This window comes from Berghia stephanieae, unplaced genomic scaffold, assembly GCF_034508935.2.
Source record: "Berghia stephanieae isolate SIO BIC M18660-M18661 unplaced genomic scaffold, UCSD_Bste_1.3 scaffold1309, whole genome shotgun sequence".
Lineage (NCBI taxonomy): Eukaryota > Metazoa > Mollusca > Gastropoda > Nudibranchia > Aeolidiidae > Berghia > Berghia stephanieae.
The window spans coordinates 1-9,090 of record NW_027622301.1 but is presented as its reverse complement, the minus strand read 5'-3'; the positions used below and the strand labels follow the sequence as shown (position 1 = coordinate 9,090).

Sequence of the window (9,090 nt, the reverse complement as noted above, 5' to 3'; positions counted from 1 at the left end):
GTAAGTTGATTCCATGTAGCCTAATGAGGCTGAAAATTATCTAAGTAAGTGTGACCTTTCACTTTCAAAATAATAATCATGGTGTTAATGGTGATGATGATGATGGTGATGATGATGATGATGATGAAGATGATGATGACGACGACGACGACAATTATAATGATGATGATTATGATGATGATGATGATGATTTTGATGATGATGATGATGATGATGATGATGATGATGATGATGATGATGATGATGATGATGATGATGATGATGATGATATAAACACATAAAACTGAATCAAGTTTTTTCAATGATCACAAGTTTATTTTCCAGAATGATGAATGGATGACTACGATTGTGTACCCTGAAAGTCCCTCGTTGAAGAAGTCAGTTATGTACATGTATGTGCATGCTCTTTGCTGGACTCTCTGAAATTGAAGATTTATAAACACGGCATAAGGACATCACTCATAATGACAGTAGTAGGTGACAATCGAAGTTTCTGTAAAGAGTTCAGAATTCAATTTTGTCTTGGTGGTGGTGGTGGTGGTGGTGATGATGAAGAAGAAGCAGGAGGAGGAAAATAAAGAAGGTGTGGTATTAGTAGTAGTAGTAGTAGTAGTAGTAGTAGTAGTAGTAGTAGTAGTAGTAGTAGTAGTAGTAGTAGTAGTAGTAGTAGTAGAAGGAGGAGGAGGAGGAGGGGGAGAAAGGGGAGAAGGGGAAGGAGAAGAGTCCAAATCTGGCTTAAAATTAAACGTTATACACCTACAATTTTATCAGTTTACACGGCAAACTGTAACAAACTTCTACACGGTAGGGTTGTGATTTAATAGAGAATTATGAAACACTTAATCTGTCTCCACTTAGATCATATAATGTGAGCATCGTAAACTGGCAGGTACACAGAGAAAAACAACAACAATTTTGGATAAGGATTCGAATCTGCCGTCTGTTGTTTTTGAGTCATCTCAACTTTACTTTATAGGAACCTCCATAGAAGGGGAACGGAATATTAGAAAGCATAAAGAAAGTGAAAACGGATACTTACATCAGCCATAATAACCAAAACGCCTCCTATAGTTCCGTGATCTCCTGTAAGGCGATAAACGCCTTGAAGATAGCCGATCTGGGACCTGCAACATTGTATTTTTTACACTTTCAAGAAACTGTTAATATATCTGAATCATTATGGGTTTTTTTATGTTCAAAAATAGATATAGAATAATATGTGACCCACAGTCTCAAAACGGTATTATGTCGGGATGAATTGAACCCTTAAAAAGTACATTTTCCAATTGGAATGATAAGAAGTAAGAAATACGAACTTTGGGTCTTTTGCAGTGTAAGAAAGAGTATTTACTACTCTCAGCATAACGAATAGAATTAACCCAAAATTTCATATTTGTAGCTATAATTGAATTTCCAGCAACTTGTTCATCCCGACATACAACTTAAATTCAGTTTGGAAAGTAGAGTCCGTCTGTAACTAATCTGATAATTAATATTCATTTTATCCTATTATCGGTGTAAATTTATATTGTTGTATGTCGCCGTTTGAAGGCCTTGAAACCACATAATTTATTTGTATCAAGATTTTTAACACACACATCTGTACATAACTTTCCTTTTTTTGGGATGAATAAAAGTATTATTATTATTATTATTATTATTATTATTATTATTATTATTATTATTATTATTATTATTATTATTATTATTATTATTATTATTATTATTATTAATTTTATCATTATTATTATTATTATTATTATTATTATTATTATTTATTATTATTATTATTATTATTATTATTATTATTATTATTATCATTATTATTATTATTAATACCATACTGAAGTGAAGGAATACATAATTTAAGAATACATTTCACACGAGAATGTTTAAAGCTTAAGTTTAAAAAATGGAAATGGTGTCCCTTATCATGGCTTCGGGGAGGTTAAACGAGTAAAGCGCGTAGAGCATGAGGCGAATGAAAGAAGAACCATGTATAAATAAAATGCAATTGCTTTTCATGTACTTACCACATATCTGACTCCTGGAATCGGGGACGATATGTCGTTATTTATAACAGTGTGCCCTGGCTGGAATAAGAAAATAGAGATTATTGATGATTTGCTTTAACCAGTTAACTGTCGTGCTCTGGAAAACTCGCACCGAAAAATTTTGCCAGAAAACTCATTCTCCAAATATCAATCGATTTAAATTACCTCATCTTTACAAAAACTCTCAAATTTGGGACTTCGCAGAGTCACAGGTTTGAGAGTTTATGTCAAGATGAGGTCATTTTAATCGATCAATATTTGAAGGAGTTTTCTGGTCAAATTTTTAAATACGAGTTTTTCAAGACGACGGCAGTTAACTGGTTAAACTACAGAGCAAAGTAGCAGTGGATGGAAGAAGGCACATATTGCAGTCTACCCAAAAATCTATAAAAGAGAATTGTTTTAAAACATGTTTTAAAATAATAATAGACAACGTTTAGTGTACCAAAGAGCGTGTAGGTAACGATTGTTATGTTACCAAGAGCTCTCACTTCCCGCTTTTGGTGAAGCCAAGCATCTTCCGTCTTCTACTCGTATTTTCTTCATTGTATCAGTAAGCCTAGCGCGCATGATACACGCTGAGCACACCCACCTCGCTGTCTCGCCTGGCACGCGACAATAGCATTGCGGTTAAGAGAAGTGAGAGCTCTTGGTAACTACGTTACCCTACACACTCTTTGAGTGTACCCTGTTTATCATCTATACCATTAGAGCAAAGAGAATAAAAATTAAATATTTATATGACATGAGGATACAACAGAATACAGTTAGTAGTGTACGTATATAAATCAAACCTTTTTGCAGAGAAAACAGCTCTTTATATGAACAGACATTTATAACTGTAGGACTTCACTTTTTTTCGTTAAAATCATAAGATGTAATAACACGTACGAACAACAATTCTCTTTAAGAGTGTTCGTTTTAAATGTGTACTGTAGTATAATACAAATAATCATTAATTCATTAATTGGTATAACCGATGCCTTAAGTTATGACGATTGTAACATCATAAATCAATAAACATTTATATCGCGCATTTCCAGAGGTTTACCAGGTTCAGTGCGCTTCACAACGTTTCATTTATTCCCCCAGTAACCCATGTGGAACCGTATTTCCATTTCATACAGTACCAATAGTCTATTAGGCGACCCTTTTGTACTAACACTCTTAAATATCCGTCAATGCTTTATAGCCAGGTACTCATTCACACCTGAATCGGGTGGAGTAATGTGGGTTGAGTGCCTTCCCTAAAAAAACCCCCAAAAAACGTCCTGGCTAGAAATTTCTACCACCACTGTCACCCATCAAGGCGCTGACCATGCGTAACATCACTTGACTCGAGGCACTGTACCGATGAACCGCCGAGTCACAACTTTAACAGCTGTATACAAAGGATAAGAGAAATCTTAATAGAAAACAAATTAAGCAACCATGCTTTTTATTAATTCCCCGAATCAATGCTGATTAACTTCTCAACTATCTTCCCCTAAGAATGTTTCGTTTATGGAGCAACTTACCTGTTGTTTAAAATCATTTGATAAATCTATCACAATAATATATATATATATATATATATAATATATATATATATATATATATACATATAATATATATATATATATATATATATGTGTGTGTGTGTGTGTGTGTGTGTGTGTGTTGTGTCTATCAATCTATCTATTATTCCAACAGTAAATAAACCGAACAAATTTTCAAATATATGAGTATGTCTCTTAATTAGCTTCAAATTGAACCATATTGTGGTCAGATAAGTGTCTTAAAAATAACACGACCATACCCGTTGTCCATCGACAACTAAAACTGTGGTGGTTGAGCAATGGGTGCCACTGCCGGCATGATTGGTGAACCAACTGAAAATAAAAGGAAATAGATTATTATATATTTATTGGTGTTTCCAATGTTTTGATTGGCATTACTTATTTATGTTGTAACCGACGTTAACTTTTGGCTTTGGCATTATGCAGTATCTGATACTGAATAACCACTTCGTTAACTTATTTGCATGTCTGAATGTCTGATAACCGAATACACGTATGGGTTTGATTTAACACGATTGTAATGCAAATTTGAGCTGGTTTGAGAGTATTTCCATTAAAACAATGAACGCATAACAATTTGGGTTATCAGACCTGCAAATATGTGCACGTCGGCCGTAACAAATTAGGAAGCAGGCACTGGTGTAGGATGAAATCTGAGAAGTTGTATATGAAACAGTGTCAGACAAAGCAGAATGAAATAAACAAGAAATGATTTTTTTTTTCTTATATTTTTCTTTCTGCTTTGTCTCGCACTGTTCCATATACACCTTTTCAGATTTTTATGTTAATTTCGTTTATTTTCTTTTTCTCAATAAGTTGGCCTTAGTAAAATGAATTTTAATCTTCTTCTTGTTGGCAATGATGATAATGATGATGGCGATGTTGTTGATAATGATAATGACGACGACGAAGATGATGATGTTGATGATGACGATGATGATGGCAATAGTTGTGGTTGTGATGCTGGTGGTGGTCGTAGTAATGTCAACAGCGATGGCGGTGGTGGTGTTAAAGTGTGATGTTGTTCTGGTGGTTGATGATGGTGGTCCCAAAACTGTGATGATGCTGTTGTTGTGGTGGTTGTGATGAGGGTGGTGATGATGTCTATGGCAATGGTAGTGGTGATCGTAGTTTAAATACAATAGTTTTATACTTACAAGCTGGCGCCCGAAACAATAAATCAACATCATCTCTGTCGAATAAGAACGGTGAGTGCATAGCTCCTCCCAGACCATAGACCCCACCAAAACCAGGTGCTCCTATAGGGGAGTTCAACACTAGGGTCGGGTCGCCATTACAACAATAACAACAACATAAAAGAAAAACTAATACCTGAAAATAAAAAGTAGCAAATTTATTTAAAAGAATTCGTTTTAAAATATGTTATCTTTATCTATGCATTTATTTATTATTCATTTATTTATTATTCATTTATATCTTTAATATTTTACTGACGTGTTAGCACATTCACACAGAATTATCAACATCTCAAAACTATACTATTTACATCAATAATTAGGCTATTCCCACTACTATTACTAATACTACCATTACTAATACTGTGCGGCCATGTGGTCTATTGGTATACACTCGCTTTCGGATCGGAAGGTCCTGGGTTCGAGCCTCGCTCGACGCATAGTTGAGTCCTTTACTCACATTCTCACCGTACTCAGGTGTAAAATGAGTACCTGGTTGTTAACAGCGTTGTCTCTGTGCGAAAAAATGGTATTATCGCCTGACAGGCGTCATGTCTCGTTCTACACGTTACGTGTTGCTGTTGGTCAGGGACCCCTTGTAAAAGCGCTTTGAGCACTTTTAGTGTATATTGCGCTATATAAAAGCTCAAGCTCAAATACTGCTACTACAACTACTTCTTCTACTACTACTATTATTAATAATACTACTACTACTATTACTACTAATACTACTACTATTATTATTACTACTACAACAACAACAACAACTACTACTACTACTACTACTACTACTACTACTACTACTACAACTACTTCTACTACTACTACTACTACTACTACTACTACTACTACTACTACTACTACTACTACTACTACTACTACTACTACTACTACTACTACTACTACTACTACTACTACTACTACTAACTACCACCACCATCACCAACTCGACTATCGTGATGATGATGATGAAGATGTTATTTATTATTATTATCATCATCATCACCATCATCATCTTATTGTCGTCGTTATCATCATCTTATTGTCGTCGTTATCATCATTATTATCACTACTAATATGTACTAAGACAATACCTGTCATAAGCTAATGAAGATATTATTATTACAATTTATTTAAATAATGCATTTAAGACTTTCGTAACAAGTAATGACTTATACTCATGTAAAACTCACTGGAGATTTAATCCCGAAATACATCTTTGTTGACTGGGTCATTATGAACTAGGGATCTGTGGACAATTTTAAAGTGTACCTTTAACTAGAAGGGGGATGAAAATCATGATGATGACGATGATGATGATGATGATGATGATAATGATGATGATGATGATGATGATGATGATGATGATGATGATATAATCATGATATAATAATAATAATAATAAAAATAATAATAATAATAATATAATAATAATAATAATAATAATAATAATAATAATAATAATAATAAAAGAAGAAGAAGAAGAAGAAAAGAAGAAGAAGAAGAAGAAGAAGAAGAAAGAAGAAGAAGAAGAAGAAAAAATAATAATAATAATAACAATAATGGCAACATGATGACAACCAACTTATAATTGTGTTTGTTTATCAGACCTGTATATATCTAAGAAGACGTCGGCCTTAATCCAATTAAGAGGACGATGCTCAAAATTATAAAATATTATAAGTAAAATAGAATTAGTGCTTTGAAGGCAGTAGATGCGCATTCTTTATCTGCATATAACTTAAAATTGGTAATTCTGATTATTTATGATTAATTGTCTCATCTAAACTCTCTCCTTACAGATCATTTTCAAGATTTTTACGAAAATATTGTATCGATACAACACACTAAATGAATTTTCAAACTCAAATTCAACAACAATAAGTGCATACTAAATATAACATTATTTTGTTGACCAAAATAAAGCTTTACAAAACAGCATTAAGATCTTGTAAATACAACAATCCTTTTCTTCCATATTTTGTGATTTATACAATGAATATGAGTTTTTTAAAATGTTCGAATCGTAACGAATGTGACAATCTTCCTACAGTTGGTAAGTGGATTATTAAACTAAATATACTAAATTTCGGTTAAAAATATGTATTTGTAATCATCAATGAGAGTTGATTATGTTATCCTCTTATTCTGGTCATTCTTTAAATACACGTAAGTGTTCTCGAATAATTCATTCTGACATAATACCAGATTGATGATGTAGGACACGTATTATAACACCATCAGTTATTTATTTCAAAGCTGCCTGAAACAATAAACAGGAAACCGACCAAAGAAACTACACTCGAAGTCTGCACTGCGTTCTTTAAACAATGTCAAATATCTCTAAAAATGTGGGTTTGCTTCATTTCTGTTTGTTTCTGTTTTGTTCGCAGATTTTTAAATATTATGAAGCAGCATTGTAGAGTTGTATAACAATTTCAAATCAAATGTTTTCTGGCTCATGTTACGCAGTCAGATTGCACCTTGATTGCCTTATTGTTTGGGGACAGCATGGAATAACATCTGATTTTCGTCCTTTGAGACAATAATATTTGAATCACTGTATGGACCATGATACAGTAGGGCATATTTATGACGAGCACGCTTAAAACAAATTGATGGAAATGGCCATTGCATCTCTGTGCCCCATTTCTTTCGTATTATTTCACATAATATTGGAAGAATTGTTTGTTTTTTTTCTCCCTGGATTTGTTCTTTAGAAACGTATTCTAATGTAGAGTCTAAGAATGCATGATAAGATACGAACATAATCTTATACATCCAGTTACTGGTTCTCATTAGAAGGGAAATCCATCTCGCATGAATATTTTTCACGATGTGAAATAATGGCTGTATACAAAATTGGTAAAATACATTGAAAAATAATTGTTCACCAAATGAAGTCTCTTTCATTTTGTGGAATCAAACGTCTTATATATTAAGCAGTAGCCTATTCGAATTCCATTTGTTATAGATTTGATAGAATGCAACTTACAAAACCGTAATGTTTTAATAATTACCTCATTGCCCATGGTCAAAACTATTGTATTCAAACAAAAACGACTTACATTTATTGCAAATGCTTTAAATAGTAATTTAAAAGATGAAATACATAAGCAAAGGACATGTGACGGTGGAGAACACTCAGAATTAACTCCTTTTTTCGAAAGTAATTGTTGAGAGCTCCAATTTTTCAAATGATCTAAAATTAGAATTTCTAAAAGTCACTTTCAAAAAGCTAAGAAGTTACGTGATTCCATCCTATCCCGAATGTCTTAATTCATTCACGTACTTAAACAATATATACACACACACAAAAATTAGAAATAAACAAACAAACAAAAACAAAAGAAAATGAAAATAAAAATGTATTTACCATTTTAAAAGTTTGTCTTTAAAATGCCTCTTAAAAAGAGCATATTGTCACCTTTTGAGATATTTAAAAATCATTGTTCGATCTAAATAAAAAAAGTTTAATTAAATCGCATTAATCGATGTAGACATATTTACAGATCTGAAAACCGAACGTAATTATCAGCTTGATTTTAAATTGTAATTGGAAATATTTTGTGTTGGCTCGAGAGTATTTCCATTATAACAATGACCCCATAACAGTTTGGGTTTTTATGCCTGCAAATAAGTAGAAATCGAAATTATAACAAGCAGGTATTAATATTAACTTACCAACTTTCCTGATTTAAAGTTATAATAATGTTATGATTCACGGTAAAGAGTGTCGCGAGTCATTGGTCGCACTGAAGATCTGGGGTGAACTGCCGCTCTTTATAGGCGGTAAGACATACGTCATGCTACGCCACTGATTGTTTCGTTCATCGAGTGTAACAAGCCACGGTCACTACAGTCTTTGTTCTTTCATGTCAAGAAAAGAAGAAGGGGAAAAAAAAGCTAAGAAAAACAAAGCCTAATATTATAGTTAGACCTTGAATGTAGGTAACATTGGTAAGACTCGATTAATTGCATGGTTAGTCGAGGGCAATTTTGTCTTTTTTTGTTTTTGTTTATTTTTTGTTTCTGATATTTGTTTTAAAAGTTCAATTTTCAATTTAATATATGTAGATATTTTGAGAGGTCAAGTTCTCTTTTTATTCTGGAATTGGAGAAAAAAAACTTGGGGGGGGGGGGGACTAAACAAAATACAAAATCAAAACAAACTAAAAGAAATGAGAACAAAACTTTTCTAAGTTTAATATGTAAAGTGATAAGAATTCCAGACAAAATGGAAAACTTCAAATATGTGTGTGTGTGTGTGGGGGGGGGGGG

At 32.9% G+C, this 9,090-nt stretch overlaps 1 long non-coding RNA gene across 2 annotated transcripts; it reads right to left on the bottom strand.

The window, feature by feature from the left end:
- Positions 1–288: 288 nt before the first annotated feature.
- LOC144961058 (uncharacterized) lies at positions 289–8,742 on the bottom strand. 2 transcript variants are annotated; one of them, XR_013643041.1, is made up of 7 exons: positions 8,494–8,742; positions 6,003–6,058; positions 4,771–4,945; positions 3,853–3,925; positions 2,034–2,093; positions 1,040–1,124; positions 289–419 (listed from the first exon to the last, which is right to left on the bottom strand). It is a non-coding gene; the product is annotated as an uncharacterized LOC144961058 (long non-coding RNA). The 2 variants fall into 2 exon arrangements; XR_013643042.1 differs by lacking the exons at positions 3,853–3,925; positions 4,771–4,945; positions 6,003–6,058; positions 8,494–8,742 and having other exon boundaries at positions 2,034–3,523.
- Positions 8,743–9,090: the final 348 nt, after the last annotated feature.